This window comes from Vicugna pacos, chromosome 5 (assembly GCF_048564905.1).
Source record: "Vicugna pacos chromosome 5, VicPac4, whole genome shotgun sequence".
Classification (NCBI taxonomy): domain Eukaryota; kingdom Metazoa; phylum Chordata; class Mammalia; order Artiodactyla; family Camelidae; genus Vicugna; species Vicugna pacos.
This window is the reverse complement of record NC_132991.1, coordinates 17,529,133-17,547,698: the sequence shown is the minus strand read 5'-3', so window position 1 is coordinate 17,547,698 and position 18,566 is coordinate 17,529,133. Positions and strand designations below refer to the sequence as shown.

Genomic DNA, 18,566 nt, shown 5'->3' with positions numbered 1-18,566 from the left:
AACAGCAAACTCCTACCTAGGTCCAAGAACAACTATTTTAATAATGGAATCTGTCTTAATTTCAGAGGTGAAATTCTATTCAGTTATCCTCAAAATTTCATAATATGGAACTTGGGATAGATATACACATACATAAAAACAGGAATAATAATGATAATATTAACTAACATTTACTGGATGCTTCCTAGGTGCTAAGAATGATGCTAAGTGTTATATATACATTATCGAATTTGACCCTCACTCTATGAGGTAGACGGTATGATTTTACTCTTTGAGGATGGGGAAATTAAAGCAACTATCTTGAGTTTACAATAAATGCCAGAGTCAGAATTATGAACCCCAGAGTTCAATTTATCATAGTCATTCCTTTTACAAATATTTATTGAATGCCTACTCTAATCAAGACATTACTCTATGTCCTGAGAATCTACCAACAAACAAAGTCCCTGGGCTTCTAGAGCTTACATTTTAATCAAGATAGAGAGAAACTTAGGCACATGCATGCATGTGGCAAAGATGGCTGAAAGTCCACCAAAATGTCTTTATTTCCTCTTTCATATATGATATTTGTCACTGGGAAGTAGTAGTTCATCCAAGATTAAATTTCTCAGCTCCTCTTGCACATAGTATGGCCATGTGCCTACTTGTTGCCAACAGAATGTGAGTTAAAGAGATCTGTGTTCCTTTGGGGCAAAGGCTTCAAGGAATCAGGTGTGGGATGCAAGTCCCACTTGTCTTTCTCCTTAAGTGATCTGAACGAAGACGATAATAAAGTCCGAAGAAATGCAGGAGCCTTCATAGCAAATTTGCCTGAGTTTCCAAATCACTACTTGGAGGAAAGATAACCTGCCAACCAGGGAGACATGTCCTGAACTGCTCTGTGACTGATAAATGGCCATCTATGGGCTAAGCCATTACATCATGAGGTCTACATGTTAGAGCATCTAGCACTATCCTGAACAGTACAGAACAAGATGTCTTGATTCCAGTGCCACCAGGAAATTAACTCCAATATGTGGCACTGATTTAACGGCCAAGCACTGAGTGGCATGGAAAAGATACCACAGGCTAGAAATATAAAGATCTACATTGAACAGTAACAAAATATTTGAGAACACTGTTGCCTACAACAACAGGGAAGGCTGACCAAGCATATTCTTAGCCTATAGCTCCAGGGAGCACAACTTCTTTCTGAGTATTAGTTTGCATCAGGCTATAGTTGCTGCTTTTTCCAATGTATTATAAAAAACTAATAAGCTCGTGAGAAAGCTGACTGCTTAGCAAACGGAAACTAAGGGACTTGCTGGGATGGAGAGACAAATAATCAATGACCATAAATATCAGAAAATGAGAATAAGAAATGAGGACAGATGCTTATTTAAAATTATAATTTAAACAGTCACAGCTGAAAACAAAAATAAGATTATGCGTGTTGCTTTCCAAATCATATATATTATTTCAGGTGGCTACCCTAAGGCCAAGGGTGAGAGGCACAGGTTTGAGGAAAGAAAGAACCAAAGCAGTCTCAAAATGTAAAAACAAGAAAAAACCAAGTGGAGGTACAGACACACAATGCTGATTGGAAGCAAACAGAGCAAAAGGCTAATAAGTTATGAGGGAACTTTACTATCAAAGAAACTATGAGTATGGCCTTTAAAAAGCCTTGGACTCTCAAGTCCTTAAAGCAACCCTTGGTCTCCCAAAGGTCTCCCATGAGCAGGAGCAAGTTGCAAAAATTGCACAGACTCTAAGGAAGACCAATTTCCAAAGCTCACTGCCCACGTGGCCATGGAAGAGACTGAACAAGGAAGAGCTTCTGAGAAGCCAAAGCTGAGAACCACAGAGAACAATGGAGAGTGATTTCCTGCTCAGTGTAATCCAGGTTCTAACCAGGAAACTTCCTTCACTGGAAAAGCGCAGCCTTCACAACACCTGTCCCAAAGATTCCATCCCTTTTCGAGACTGCTGACTCTGGTTCTCCATTTTCCCTTTTCTGCACACACACTGTCCCTGTTCTACCATTTTACTTAGGGGTGGGAGAATAATAGCTCATCTTTCAATTAAGGCATCAGAACATGAGGAACCATACTGGAACCTGATGGAAGTAACTAGCATTACTCAGAGATTTTGGATGTCGAGATGGATGCAGTATCTGAAAGGGGGCTTTGGGTTGTCTTGCTTGGAGAGGATGTGAGTTATACTCTATGTGAAAAAAAAAAAAAGAAAGGCCATGCACAGAAACTTCTGTCCAGAGAAGCAGATGTGGCAGATCTCTCCTTCTGCAGCATATTATTATTGGTGGTTAGCAGCTTGCGGGTTAGGAACTCAACGTCATCACCTCCACCCACCTTGCAAGTAGGTGAGGCCAGGTGACAAGTTATCACCAAAATAATTTGAACAGAAGTGATATGTGCTGGTTCTGGGCCAAATATTTTCAGAAGCGAGTATGCTTCCCACACACTCATTTTCTCCTCCTGCTGACTTCAAACTTGGAGAGAAGAGCAGAGCTAAAAGAGAAGAGGCGTCTGGGACCCTGAAGCCTCACATAGAGGACAGTTAGTTGTCTGCCAGCAGGAACACTTACCCTGAACTATTACATGAGCAATACATCAACTTTGACAGTAGTAGAACTATGACAGCCTTTGGGGGTCTCTTTGATACCACCACTTAGTCTATCCTAGATAATCCACATCCACATATAAGATTCCAAATAGTGAACTTCTGGGGGAAAAACAGGGTGATGGATAGAACTATATCCCAATTAGTTGGGGTGACCAGTTGAGATACAAAGATTCGAGAAAGTTTCTCTGAAGAGGTCACACTTTATTTAAAAAAAAGAAATAGTTGGGCAAAATCTGCAGGACAAGTATTCGGGGCAAATGCTATATAGCACGTAAAACTTTTATGGTATAAACCAATTTTATGCTTTCAAGGAAGAACAAAAAGCCCGGTGTGGAAGAAGTACAGAGAGAAAAAGAAGGGAGACGGGGCTAGCTGGTCTTTGCGTCTTCCTGGCTTGGTGAGAAGATTAGGAAGATTTTAAGTCCAACAGGAAACTCTTAGAAGGTTTTAAGCAAAAGAATGACATAAGTGATCTAGTTCACCCTTCTGGCTGCATGAAGAATGGCGTTAGGGAGGCAGGGTGGAAGAATGAGATCAGACAGGAGGCCCCCGCAGGACGCTAGGCACGGGGTGAAGGTGGCTAGCCGAGAGGACAGTGGTGTTGATGGTGAGACATATTCAGGTTGGGCTGTATCTTGGAGCTAGAGCTGAAATAGCTTGAGTAGGGATATTACGGGTCAAGAAAATATCCAAAGATTGGATATTATGGATGGAGAAAAGTGAGAAACCAATGATACATATATTTTTTATCTGAAAAGCTCTGTGGACAGTGGTGTTATTTACTGAGATGTAGAAAACTGGGGGAATATTAATTGACTAGGTGTGAGAGAACTAGGAATTATATGTGTGTGTATGTTTGTATCAGAGTACCTGACACAGGTTATGTATTAAATATCAACTTTTAATACAGGTATGCTAATATTTGTTTTTGTTTTTGTTTCTTTTTGCTTTCAGATCATCTCTATTACAATAAGAGAGGGCTGCTTCATTTTGGAGGTTTTACATAAATAGATTACATTCCCCTTCTCCGCCTGAATTTGAAATCAACTGGGAAACAAATCCAGGAAGGAAGTGTATGGAGATCTAAAAATCACATGCATAGGATGACGCTGAGTAGAGAAGGTAAATTTAGACCCTCAACTAAGTACCCTCACTAGTTCTAAGCCCCGCCTCCTACCCTGTCTCAGGCAGCTCTAAAGAGAAACATGCCTACACGGGTAGTCAGGTCCCGGAGTCCAGAGCATGTCAATCATGCTTTCTGTGAAACCAGCCCTGGATTCTTCTCCCAAATCCACCTCCAATCACTAACGTCTGTCCCAAGAAGAGAGCGACGCAATAGATCATGAGTTTGGGAATGCTACCTACACAGAAACATAAAGAAACGGGAAAGGCATGTCTCTCTTAGAACAAATACGAGTAAGTGAACGTTACTGACATCTGGAAAACATCCACACAGGATACAACGACAAAAGAAGGGAATTTTCACTGGACAGCTGTCATCTTTCAAAGATGAGCAGACCTGCCATCAAACAAGCCTTTTCCCTTACACTTGCCAACCCAGCTCCCAGACTGAAGCAAGACTGAGATTTTACCTTATCTCAAATAATAAAAGAAGAAAGAGAAAAAACTAGAAGGGAGAAAAAGTGTCTTCTTCATTAGTTGGATTGGGAGTGAAATTTGGTTTTTCTGTTTCCCAATCTCATATTCTACGGGTGGCTCATACCCAGAGGGAAGACGTGTCACAATTCCTCCGGCTATGGACTGCCAGCTCACAGTCCATCACTGCCATTACACCTCCCGTGCTCCTGGTGATTTACTGACAGAATTGATAACTTCATCTGAAGACTCTCGTTCTCAGGCCTTTTCTCTCATTCTTTCTTGACTAACCATCTTCCCCGAGGGATTAAACAGTAAAACCATTAAAAAGAGCAAGGAAATAAATTGCACAAAAGGCTATTCTGGACTAGCTCAAAGCTACTTACCTCCCTTTAATTTTAGGTTTGGGGCGAGGGTAATAGCTCAGGGGCAGAGCGTATGCTTACCATGCATGAGGTCCTGGGTTCAATTCCCAGTACCTCCAGTGACAAAAAAATAAGTAAACAAGTAGGTTGAATCCCTCCCTGAAGTAGGACCACCCGCTCCATGGCACCTGGGGGAGACTACAGAAGCAGAAGGCAGGAGCAATCTCTAGCAACTACTAGACTGCCTCCAGTGTCTGGTCCCACAGGACAGCCCCTCCCTCTGCAGTCCCAGCCCCTGAATGGCAGCGCCCAACATGATGCTGCTTGAACTCTGAGAACATAAAGTTTATGGAACTTTACGGCACACAATGTCAAAAATATCTACCAGCTGGCCTTTCACAGAATATGTCTGCTGGACTTCAGACAATACTATAGAGCTACAGTCATCAAGACAGCATGGTATTGGTACCAAAACAGACATATGGACCAATGGAACAGAATAGAGAACCCAGAAATGAACCCACAAACCTTTGGTCAACTAATCTTCGACAAAGGAGGCAAGAATATACAATGGAATAAAGACAGTCTCTTCAGCAAATGGTGTTGGGAAAACTGGACAGCAGCATGTAAAACAATGAAGCTAGAACACACCCTTACACCATATACAAAAATCAACTCAAAATGGATTAAAGACTTAAACATAAGACAAGATACAACAAACCTCCTAGAGGAAAACATAGGCAAAACATTATCTGACATACATTTCAAAAATTTTCTCCTAGAAGAAATAAAAGCAAGAATAAACAAATGGGACCTAATGAAACTTACAAGCTTCTGCAGAGCAAAGGAAACCAGAAATAAAACAAGAAGAAAACCTACGGAATGGGAGAAAATTTTTGCAAGTGAAACCAACAAAGGCTTGATCTCCAAAATATATAAGCAGCTCATACGACTCAATAAGAAAAAAATAAACAACCCAATCCAAAAATGGGCAGAAGACCTAAACAAGCAATTCTCCAAGGAAGACATACTAATGATCAAAAAGCACATGAAAAAATGCTCAATATCACTAATTATCAGAGAAATGCAAATCGAAACTACAATGAGGTATCACCTCACACCAGTCAGAATGGCCGTCATTCAAAAATCCACAAATGACAAATGCTGGAGAGGCTGTGGAGAAAGGGGAACCCTCCTACACTGCTGGTGGGAATGCAGTTTGGTGCAGCCACTATGGAAAACAGTGTGGAGATTCCTCAAAAGACTAGGAATAGACTTACCATATGACCCAGGAATCCCACTCCTGGGCTTGTATCCAGAAGGAAATCTACTTCAGGATGACACCTGCACTCCAATGTTCATAGCAGCACTATTTACAATAGCCAAAACATGGAAACAGCCTAAATGTCCATCAACAGGTGACTGGATAAAGAAGATGTGGTATATTTATACAGTGGAATACTACTCAGCCATAAAAACCGACAACATAACGCCATTTGCAGCAACATGGATGCTCCTAGAGAATGTCATTCTAAGTGAAGTAAGCCAGAAAGAGAAAGAAAAATACCATATGAGATCACTCATATGTGGAATCTAAAGACTCATGGACAGAGAATACAGACTTGTGGTTACCAGGGGGGTAGGGTAGAGGGTGGGAAGGGATAGAATGGGATTTCAAAATTGTAGAACAGATAAACAAGACTACACTGTATAGCACAGGGAAATATACACAAAATGTTATGATAAATCACAGAGAAAAAAATGTGACAATGAATGTGTATATGTCCATGAATGACTGAAAAATTGTGCTGAACACTGGAATTTGACACAACATTGTAAAATGATTATAAATCAATAAAAAATGTTAAAAAAAAAGAATATGTCTACTGACTCCAGCAATAAATAAAATAAGGCCCTCCATCTAGAGCCTGAGTGGGCTCTGAGACCCAATTTGTCTAGACCAGCATTGTCCAGTAGAAACATAACGTGAGCCACCTTGTAACTGTACATTTTATAGTAGCCACATTGAAAACAGAAACAGGTTAAATTAATCACAAAAATATATTGTATCTAAGCCAATGTATCCTACAGTCCTTTCAACATGTTATTAATATGACAAACTGTTGAGATACTGTACTTTTTTTAGTACTAAGTCTTCAAAATCCAGGGTGTTATACTTAAGCACATTTCATTTGGATGTTACATTTTTATTACAAATACAAGATCGTGATGTATATTTCATAATATTTACAGTTGAAAAAGTAGACTCACACTACATATGTAGCAAAACGAATAAAACAAACAAACAACAACAGTGACAATACTAAATGCTGGCCAAGAAGCAGAGAAACTGGGTCACACTGCTGGTAGAAATGCAAAATGGTATGGTGACCCTGGAAACAATTTGGTGGTTTCTTATATAAGTAAAATGCAACTACAATATGATCTTGTACTCCTGGGCATATATTCCTGTTAAGTAAATACTTAAGTTCATACAAAAAAAACCTGTATGCAAGTGTTTATTATAGCCTTATTTGTAATAGGTCAATGGTTATACAAACTGTGGTACATCCAAACTATGGAACATTGCTTGGCAATAAAAAGGAACCAACTATTGAAACATGGAACAATGTGGATAAATCTTAAATGAATTCACTGAAAGAATCCTACTCAAAAAGATGCTCAGTATATGATTTCATTTATATAGCATTCTCAGAATGACAAAATAGGATATAGAAATGGAGAACAGATTACAGATTAGCGGTTGCCAGAGTCAGGGACTGGGGTGTGTGTGGAGAGATGAGAGTGTGATTAAAAAAGTACAAAAGGGAACATGAGGGATCCTTGTGGTGATGGAAGTGCTCTAAATCTAATTAATAATGTCAATATCCTGTTTAAGATCTGGTGCTACAGTTTTGTAAGACGTGATAGCTGTAGAAACTGGGTCTAAGAGACAGAATCTCTCTGTCCTATTTCTTACAACTGCATGTAAATCTACAAAATAAAAAGTTTAATTTTAATAAAAGTAGATTCACATAACCAAGTTCCTCCAATAACTGAAAGTCTTTCAGTAAGTGAATCAAATATCAGTTTTCAAACTTAAAAAATTAATTAAACTTAAAAAAATAAAAATTCAGTCCTTAATCATTCTTGCCACATTTCACGTGCTGAACAGCCACATTAGCTAGTGGCCAACGCATTACACAGGGTGACTCTGGATCCTCTTTGGGGGCTAGCGCAGTTCAAATTAGAGCCAAATTTGAGGCATTAAAGAGGAAAATGGCCACACAATACCACTCCCAGAAAGCACACTTCCTACAAAGAAACACACATTTCTACTCTAAATACTCTGCAATTCCAAAAGAGGTAATGAAACTTCCATGGTATTAAAAACTAACCATTTTAGATGAACTGCTTACAGAGAAGCACTGTTCTTTAGACAGTTCCTCAGCCAGGGAATAGGATGTTGTCTCCTAGATAAGACGTACACTTCCTCCTAAGCTCACTTGTTCAAAAAAGAAAAAAAAGACTGAATAAGAAAAGTGAGTTATTGTAGACTAGACCTTTCCCCACCCGCCCCTATTTCTGCATGAACAATGGAGTTCAGCAGGATGAGCGGTGACGGTACAGGCTCACAATGAGAAGCTCAGAAGGTCTCTCTCCTTGACAAGTCGACAGATGAAACTGGAGGAAGACGTGAAATTGTAACTCCTCGTGCACTGGCTGCCCACCACGTGGAAGGGCCATGGGAAACAGGTGGGATGCTCTCTGTTAATGGAGCCCTAGAGGGGTAAGCGAGGTTCCAGGGCTCTGCTCCCTTTGGTGCCCACTGTGATGAGCTTCTCCGTGACATAAAGGGCGACCTGGCACAGCTTCACTTGCTGTGCAACTGACATGTGTGTGCCCACTGGTGGGGCCCTGGGGGCGGCATGCTCCTTTTAAATGGACAGCAACTGGATCATGCTGTGAGAAAATCAGCAGGAACAACTGTCTACAAGGACTGCAGGAGCTGAGCAGGTCTGGAAAGAGGTCAAGAGCCCCTCAGTCTAACAGTCAAGGCCCTCCACTTTCTGGAACTTTCCCCCTACCCTCCACTCATGTTGGTTTACTTGCTTCCTTCCTTCAGAACACTGCCTGGCTTACACCTGGAACTTGACTCGAGCTGTTCCTTCTGCCTACAATGACACCTGTTGCATTTACTTTTATGAGAGCCTCATTCCTCCTTTAATGTTCAGGTAAAGCCACACCTCCTGGAAATACAACTCAGTATAAATGATCTTGCCCGTTGCAAGATTTCCACAGCTGCTAATAGTCACAGCTGTATTTCATGGGGCAACTGTCCATTCCCAGTTCTGTGGATGGCTTTTCATACTCCCTAATTTAATCCTCACTGACCTACTGGGTGTGCATTGTTATCCTTATTATTCCCATTTTATAGATACGTAAACTGAGGAGCAAGCTATTAAGTAGCTACCCTAAGGTCACACAACAGGTGACTATCAGAATCCGTATTCAAGCTACATATTTTTTTTTTCTGTGTTCCAAATCCTGTCCTTTAGTCCCTGAACTATTCCATTAACTCAGGACACAATTATTTAATCAAACCACATTTATAGAACATCTGATGGATGCCAGGCTCTGAGATGGGCTCAAAGGACACAGTAAATAATAAAAGAGATTTACAATACAATTATACAAGTGCCTCTGGTAAACATGGGTGCAATGGAGGCTTCACAGAAATGTGATTTACAGTGGGTTTGAAAGATGTATGAAAGTTTATCAGGTGGAAAGGACCTGGTCAAAGGCATGGCACTGGGGTGGAGGATAAAGGGCAGTATAGTCTAGACACAGAAAATGCTTGCATAAAGGCAGGGAATAGAAAGTCCATAGAGAGTTGAAAATAGTTTGGCAGCATGCTAGAAACATGGTGAAGGATGGGCTACGAGGGCTTGCTTGTCACGCATGGCAGCTGGAAGGTATTCTCCGTTTATGGGATAGCAAGGCACTGGGAACAGAAAAAGCAGCAAATGTGCAGAGAAACGAGTCTGCATTCAGTTTTGTACACAGTAAGAGGAAACGGCCAATAGTTTACAGACAAAACAAACAAAAAGAGAACTGACTAGAAAGAAAATACTGGAAAGAAAAATTAGAATGCCATACTTTTGTTAATTTTTAATACTAATTATTGCATTACTTAGCTAATCATCTTAAATATTGAGCCATCTCACTTATCAAAATAACACATGATTGAGCTTGCTAAAGTAATAAATCCTAATTTATTTGCTTTTTTTTGCTCTATAGGCTAGGTCTCCGGCACAGCGCAAATTGAATTCCCTGCAAATTTGTAACCTGCACTTACAAGTATACAATGGGGTTTTCCAGAAGCCATGTTCTGTTTGATGACAGCATCATTCTGAGAGCACAAATGTGTGTTTATGCATTCTTGTGTGTTATCCAAATTTTTCAATGTTTAGAATATAGGTATGTACATGTCCAGAGATGAATTCAGCTTGTTTTTAGCACGACTACTGTGCTCTTAATGAAGTTTCTCTGGTTCCACCTGCTATCATCTTTGCAACCTTATTACCACCCAATAAATCATTGTTTTGAAACCTTAGAAATTTTCTTGTGCCTACATGAAAACATTATAAGATGTAAATAGAATTTATTGTCTTATTTTACAATATTCTTAAATTTTTTTTGGAAATTTTTCCAAAGCTTAAAATTTTATCTATGTGCTATTTTTTAATTTAACAATATTTTATTCTAAATAAAATAAAAGGTACTTACAACGCATCTTCCTTACAATTTAAGGACAGATAGTTGGTTTTTAAAAAGAGAATTGAAGACTCACCCTTCTCAATGCACAGCAACACAGATCTATGTCTAAAGATGCTGAATAAGACCACAGTTCTTGACTGAGGAATGAGGAAATTCTACTCCAAAGAAAGTTAAAATGAAAATAAGACAAATATTCTCTTCCTTCAGCCTCACAGATGTTAATTATTTCTCTTATCACATCTTATATAAGAGAAACTTTGGAAATATATTTTATAATGGTACAAGCCAAAGTGCAGCATTAATTTTTAATCCAGTTGCTCAGAATTTTAAGGAGAAAAATGGATATTCCTTTTAGATGAGCTATTTAAAAGTTAAAAATGGTTCTTGGCAACTTCTCAAGCTAGAAATGAAAAAGCCTCAGGAGCATCTTACAGGGTAAGACATCGCGTGGCACTGAGTGGAGAAGGACCTACAGTACCGAAGAGACTAATGAGGCTTGTACAACAGACAGAACACCAGGGACGCCATGACATCAAATCTCCGAGAACCAGGAATCAGCACTTCAGCCGCCTTCTCTGTTCTGCCTGACAGTCTGCTTCACACATCGGCATTTGTCATTTCCAACCCAAATTGTGCCCCTCTGACATTGAGCAGATGGCATCAGGCCCCTCTGATGACTGGAGAACCAGGGCATCAGACCTGTACTTCCACCTCCACTTCCGTTCACCCACGCGCTCCTCCTCCCAGCCCACAAGGGGCTGTCCTTTCCCTCCTGTTCTCTCAAAGGCATGTGTCTCTCTTTCAAACTCTTCCCAAAGTTGGATCCACCGCTACTAATAACTTATTTCTTTTAAAAAGAAAGAGAGAGAGAGAGAGAACACAGAGCCCTTTCTTCCAACTCCTGTTCTGCCTCAAGTTACTATTACATTTTTTTGATTTTTTCTCTGGTTAATAACAGTGGATACATACTATGAGCCCACAATTTCTCATCCACATGCTAAAGTACAAAAGCTGTGAAAATTTAAAAAAAAATTATTTTGCAACTCATTTGAGGGCAACACCTGATCTAATTTTGCAGTGAAATCTGATGGAAACTGACACGAAGTGAATGGTATATTCCGCTGCAGCGATATCACCATGGTTGGTTGATATGGTGTGCTTGGGGCGGCAGGGTGGGGGGTGGGGGGCTCTGCAACATAAAGTGTACACCCACTCTACTACATTTTGAAGCATCTGTATTTGGAAGAGCATCTGACCCCCTATATTTTGGGTAAAGGATTGTAAACCTGCACTCTCTTTCATATCAATCTCAATATTAAGGAGGAATTGCAAAAGTATTTACATTATGTCTTTGATTAATACAGAGGCTGATACAAAACACCAGTGGTTTCCGACTAAAGAAGTCCATTCACAGAACTGTGGTTTCATTCACATTAAGGTGCATTAACAGGTCTAGACACTCTTCACGTACCATTTAATATTCTCAGAGAACGTATCCTGGTACAAGTAGGGAGAGTTGTCTTAAAGAAAGAAACCCTGGTGGTTCCAATGAGAGCCAAACAATAGATAATTAAGAAAGAATGATTATGGCTACTCCCCCTGCCAGGAGTCTTGTAGGACAGTTTTTCCAGAAAGGTGGGCGGAGCGGTGGGAGGGTTTCACATTCAGATGTCAAGGTTTGTCTAACTTCCCACAGAGCTGAGCGGGAGTCTATGCACCATCGTTCCAAACTGAGGTTGGAACTGAAGCTCTCTGAAAGATGCAGTTCGAGAGAGACGTGGTGACAGATGACATCCATCAAAAATGTCCACCAAAGTCCACCGGATACTACGTTCTTACACACCCTGAAACTCTCATATTTATTGTTATGCTTTTACTTTAGAAAATAAAAATCAGGCTACCAGTCTGCAAGAAGCTGCTGGTAAAAATTCACTTTTATTATTAGTGGATTACAGGAAAGCTCTCAAGGGTCTCTCTTATCTAATTATTCATTCAACAAACCCTTACTAGTCTTTGGAAGGGAAACAGCAGCAGAAGACTGCAGGCTCTGAGGTGAGCCTGGCTGGGCAGGAATCCTCTTCTGTGACTTTTGGACATGACTAAACTTCTCTGAGCTTCTGTTTCCTCTTATATGAGATTATTACCTACCTCAAAGGGTTCTCGTGAGGATTACTTGTGATTTTCTCTGTAAAGCTTTTAGCAGAGTACCTGACACACAGTAAGCATTCAAATGTTAGTGGAACAGAATATGAATGTTCAGGCTCTTTTATTATGCAAATTCAATTATTTTGTTTTACTATTCACTGCTGCACTAGAAGAAGGGAACACAAATATTTCCATTTCTTTTCATTTCCAGTATTTCCCAGGAGGTTTTGTTGATTAAGCCCTCCCCACTCTCAAGGGAAGGGGAACTGATTTTTGCATGCCACCAGCTCGGGTTCTGAAATCTACAGGACATCAAAGTCTACTTTAGAAAGAAAAAGAGAGTGGCTGGGGTTTAGGGAAGAGATAAAGAGTCAGAGAAGCAGGAAGCAAAGAAAGGTTTCCTGAAATTAGACAGAAACTTTTTAAAGTAGGAGTAATGGTACAAGAGAGGTCTTTGGTTCTATAATTATAAGGACTCAGATCTTTTAACACTGACTACATCCAGGGTGGCATAAATTACCTTCAAGGAATGAAATATAGTATGTCAAGATAGAATGAAATTCATATGGCATTTCATGTGAAATATGGTATATCAAAGAAGGTGGGCTCAGAAGACCTTGAGGTATCCATCCTTACCAATGATTTCCAGTCCCACTCATGACACCAAAGCACCAGAGAGCTGTGGAAACAAAGGATGTCTCTGCAGTAACCTCTGTGGACACATGAGTGATAACTAGAAAAGCTCTAATGTCATGGAAAAACCAAGACTAACCAAATTGAAGTTCCTAACAGTTCATCAGAGTAACTCAGAGTCAAAAACTATGCTGACTCATACTAATAAACAAAGGCTGCGTTTCTTGGGTATCTGCTGCTGAGAGCGAGACTCGCATCCTCCAATTTTCATCATTATGACTGTGTACTCCTATCTGTGACAGACTGGGTACACAAGAGTGAGCAAGAGACATGGTCACTGCCCTCAGGAATTTATAGTTTAATAAGGGAGATACATTCTTTAAAAGCAATTTAATATGCAGTGGAGATACGATAAGAGGAAGTAGGAGATCAAAGTGGATTCAAGGGAACAGACCCAAGCCTAGGTGAGAAGGCATCTCTGAGGGAGTGTGGACAAAGCTGAGCCTGGAAATGTGAGGGGGAGTTAGGCAGGTAGGAGAACAGCAGGATGGGAGAACAGCATGGTCAATGCTCCAGAGACAAGAAGAGATAGCATGATGTAGTTAAGGAAACAGAAGATGGCTAGTTGGACTTGAGCACAGAAATCAAGGAGGAAATGGCTTGAGATGAGGTCTGAGGGAGGCAGAGGTCTAGTCATGGAGGGCAAATCTCTCGGAATGACTCCATCAAATTGACCAGGGAAGCCCACTGTTCAGTTGGGACATCCCTTGTTGCCATGACCAGGAAAATCAAGTAAAGCCCCTGAGGGAGCAGATGAGGGAGAGGCCAATGTTGAGCAGCCTGGATGGGGAGTTTTAAAGGAAGACCAGAGAAGCATGAAAGAATTAGATGTGGTGACAACGTATGTGTACTTCTGTGGGGTATGTTTCTACAAATTAATGAGGATATTAAATGGAAATTAATTGGGAAGTATAACATATCTCTTCCTTACTGGACAAAGAATATTCCATGGTATTGTTATGAACTAAATGTTTATAACCCCCTAAAATTCATATATTGAAGCCTTAACCCTCAACGTGATAATATTAGGGTGTGGGGCCTTTGGGAGGGAATTAGGGTTAGGTGAGGGTGGGGTCTTCATGATGGGATTAGTGCCCTTAAAGAAACCAATGCATGCTCCTCTCTCTCCCTCTCTCTCTCTCTCCTTCTTTCCCTCTCCCCACCCCCCACGTCCTAGATACAGCCAGAAGGCAGCCCTCTGCCAGCCAGAAGAGGGCCCTCAGCAGAACCCAAACATGCCAGCTCCCTGCTCTCAGACTTCCCAGCCTCCAGAACTGTGAGAAGGAAATAACTGTTGTTTGAGCCACCTAAATCATGGGTATTTTGTTATAGCAACCTGAGCTGACTAAGACAGGCATTTAAATATTTATGGACCAAACAGAAGTACTCCAGGGCTGACAGTACTTGAAAACACTAAGCTGAGAATGAATGGCTTGAAGTGAAGCACGGCTCTAAGGCAGGTGATGAAACATGTCCTAAGCAATGAGCCCAGAGGGACACAGGCACATCAGCACCATGGAAAGAGCCATCAACACACAAGTGCCCAATCACAAGACCATTCACAACACATCTATTCTGCAAAACTGTTTGCAGCCACACCAAACTGTGCTGATGGGAACCACGACCATGTGAATAACTGCAGAGACAGCTGAATATTGAGCACAGGGCTTGAATCCTGAGTCAGCCACATCCTAGCTGCACTGCTCTGAGTGAGTTACTAGCGTCTTTGAACTTCATTTTTCTCATTAGGAAAACAGAGGAAATAATTTCTTTCAAGGCTCTGTTGCTGGCGGAAACCCAGTCAACCAGCACAAGCAAAAGAAGATGACTTTGTTTTCAGAATGGGGATGATAACATGGAACGTGCTGGCAGGACGTGCAGTCAGGTCTCTCCAGGGAAGAGAAGCAGCAACTAGAAAGCTGGTGGAAAGCAATTAATCTCTCAAAGGCTCTGATGCCCAACCTCTGCTTTAGTTTCTCCTCCACATCCTCTGCTTTCCCAGCACGAGTCTGGCGATTTGTAGCTCTCCGTGACCCCCGGGTTAACACTCAGTTACAAGAAGAAACTAGAAGTTACTAGAACTCGTTCCTGTGAATTGTCATTCCTAGTTCCCAGGAAAGCACTGAGTGACCAGCTCTGTCCCAGAGGAAGCAAGTCACACACACATCAGCCTGGCTCCCAGAGCCTTCTCTGAAGGAGGTGGGGAATGGGGCTGGGGGAGGATCTTAAAGAAGGGTCTATGAAATGACAGGCACACCCAAAGGGGATCTTCTACAGGGAAACCTTACACAAGGTTGTGTTTAGGATTTAATTTCTATATGTGGATCAGGTAGCACATAAAATCATCAATATGTTATAACTTAACTCCTTCCCATATCCTCACAAGCAATTTACTAAATGTCTGTTTCATACAGAATTACCGTGAATGGCTAAAATGAATCTGTCTGAGCAGGTATAACATTCTTCACCACATGGGCATTTCTTAGGTAAGTCTAGACCCCAGGCAGTTTATATCCAGTGGTTATATTTGGAAATAATACAATTCACTTTACAATTTAAAAGAATTTATTTCTGAGAAGTATGAGATAGGCCTGTGTTTCAGAAATCCCTACGCAGTCTGTCAGAGATGCACCCGAAAGCACAGGGATGACTATCAATCATGACATAAGAGGAGAAAACACATCGGGAGACCTGAAATGCCAGCAGGTGAGAGCAGAAAGCTGTGGCTGTGTTACACTTCTCAAATGTCATTAAAAAGACCTTGTTTGGGCCCTCCAACGTTCAGTAATTACCTGAATGCCACATGAGTGCTGATTTTACTGCACAAACCAATACACTCTGAATAACAAGTGCTCAGACAGAGAAAGAACTGAATGTGCGGGCTTTTCTTCCAGTGAGACCCATAAACCTTCCCTTCAAGAGTTAAGCCAAACCATCAACTTCCAGAAAGACACATGTGCGCAGTTCACATGAATGGATGTCCCTTTTCTTACATTCCCCTCAAAAGACCTCCTTGGATATGTAACCATCTTTTGCATAAAGAGCTAAACGAGGTGGCACCTTGTTGCTGAGGTGAAAGACCTTTACTTAAAGTGTCTGACTCTCCAAACTCTGGATCGTCCTCGATGAATATCTTCCTTCAGAAAAACTAGTTCGATAAGCTCAGTTCCTCCAGTATCAGTTACTGACCCTCTATGCTATCTGTTACACTTGAATTAAATGTTGAGTTAAAAAAAATGCTCGCCCAAAATGACTGACTGTTATGAAGACAATACTGTTTGTGTTATCCGTTGCTTCTCCTGAATAGGGATGGGGTTGTTGGTGGAGTATTTTTCAGATGCTCGTGAAGATGCAAAGATGACTAAGGCATGGTCTCTCCTGTCGAAGAATGTGCAATCTAGCTGAGATAAAAAAGACGTAAGCCTTTTCATAAATAACAGGGAGCTCAGCTAATGGATGAAGATGGCAATGATGGAACAGAAAAGACTCAGTGGAAATTGTGGAGTAGAAGAGCTGGAACTGGCTGCAGCGCACAGAGGAGGCTTCACGCGGTAGGTTAAGTTCTGGCTGAGTCTTAAAGGATGGGCAGGATTCAAATGATCGGAGAAGAGAAAGAGCCTGTGGTGCTGCACAAGCAAACACGAGTGGGGCAGCAAACGCACCTGACAGCTGGAAAGACCGAGGAGGTTCCTACCGGGTAGCAGTTTTCAGCTGATGCTGACTTTGGCCCTTAAGGGACATTTGGCAATGGCCACAGACATTTCCAAGTGTTACAGGCAGAGAGAGGGCATCTTGTGGTACAGGTCACAGGTACCGCTGAACATCCCAGAATGGACATAGCAGCACCCCCACAGCAAAGAATCCTTTGACCCAAAATGTCAAGAGTGCCAAGGCTAAGAAACCCTGCTATAAGACGAGATTAAAAAGGATTTGAGGTGGCTCACTGAAGTTGCCTTCTTTATACCAACCGAGAGAAAAAAAATGGAGGAAGGGGACTGTTTAGGAAACAAAATATGAATTTACTTATCAATTAAGAGGTAAAGCTTCCTTATAGGGAAACTACTATGCAGACTGGCTGGATTAAGGCCACAAGTTTGATTCATTGCATAGTCAAAATCTCCATTTCAAAGCAATAAGATCTACCCCCAACCCCATTTCCTACTGTTGGTCCCAAGGGGAACCAGGTCAGAGAATGTAAATAGTTCAGCATTGCTATTAGGAAGATGTATAACAGTAGAAGTTCTCCTAAGGAAAGACTAATAGCATTACCTTGATGATAATATTAATTATAATAATGATAAAATTAGGTTAATTACTTCCTGAGAAGCCTTGCCTTGTCACTTTCTATAAAATAGGTCTCTCCATCACTCTCATCTCGTTATGTTTTTTTCATAGCATTTACGCATTTACCACCATCAGAAATTAGGTAGAGAGGTAAGCAGGGAGGGAGGTAAGTAGACAGATGATTAATAGAGGTTTCAATTCTTCCTGACTGCCTAGCCCACTAGAATGCAGGCTCTATGAAGGCAGGCACTTTAATCCATTTCCTGCTATATGTATTTCTGGATCGAGAGATTGCCCCAACTTGGCTTTGAAAAGTAGGTGCTCATTAAACATCTACTGAAATATTAACATTTACAGAGCATATGCTAAGCACTTTCATGCCTTTTTTTCAGCAATAACATGCACTAGCATTGTGACCCAATCTCTGGTGAGAAAGCGAGATCTGAATCTGCCCCTTAAACACCTCTCACAGGCCAACAAGAGTGCAAGTAATGGAAAAAATAATTATAATCAAGTGATGTGTGTTCCAATACAGCATGTTGAGTGTAACATGGACTAGCACAGCAGAGACCCATAACACTATCAGGGAAGGTAGATAATCCTGTTCTTTGAATTTTATCAGTGAGAGGACAGCAAGTCAGAGAACTCAGCAGAATTATTCCAAATCATGTAGTTGAAATATGGAGATGAGGTTCTTGTGACTATATATTGGCCCCTTAGCTATGAAGATTAACCTAGGGTTACTATTTTGAAGTACACACATAACTAAAGCAGAAATCTATCTTCACTCTGTCAATATCTAGTTTCTTCTACCTCTGTTGGCTGTGAGGGTCTATGCATGGCTCTGTATCTGACTGTAATGTATTCCACCACTTCTCAAATCAAAATGAGCTGAAGATGTCTACACAGTGGGAGGACCCGCTGTCAACAGTCTGCTGGCATTGCTCAGCTACAAGGCCTCCAGCAGAGGCACCAAGAGAATGAGAAGGGGCAGGGAAGGGGCAAAAGGGAAAGTCACCCAGATTTATTCAGACTCAGATAGCAGAACTGGGGATGGGAAATCAGAGTTGCCTTTCCACT

At 41.1% G+C, this 18,566-nt stretch overlaps 1 protein-coding gene and 1 non-coding gene across 7 annotated transcripts in view; one reads left to right on the top strand and one right to left on the bottom strand.

The window, feature by feature from the left end:
- Positions 1 to 18,566, bottom strand: part of THSD7B (thrombospondin type 1 domain containing 7B) — a 760,456-nt gene that overhangs the window by 529,312 nt on the left and 212,578 nt on the right. The window lies entirely within an intron of this gene.
- TRNAG-ACC (transfer RNA glycine (anticodon ACC)) lies at positions 4,630 to 4,702 on the top strand. Its single transcript has one exon. It is a non-coding gene; the product is annotated as a tRNA-Gly (tRNA).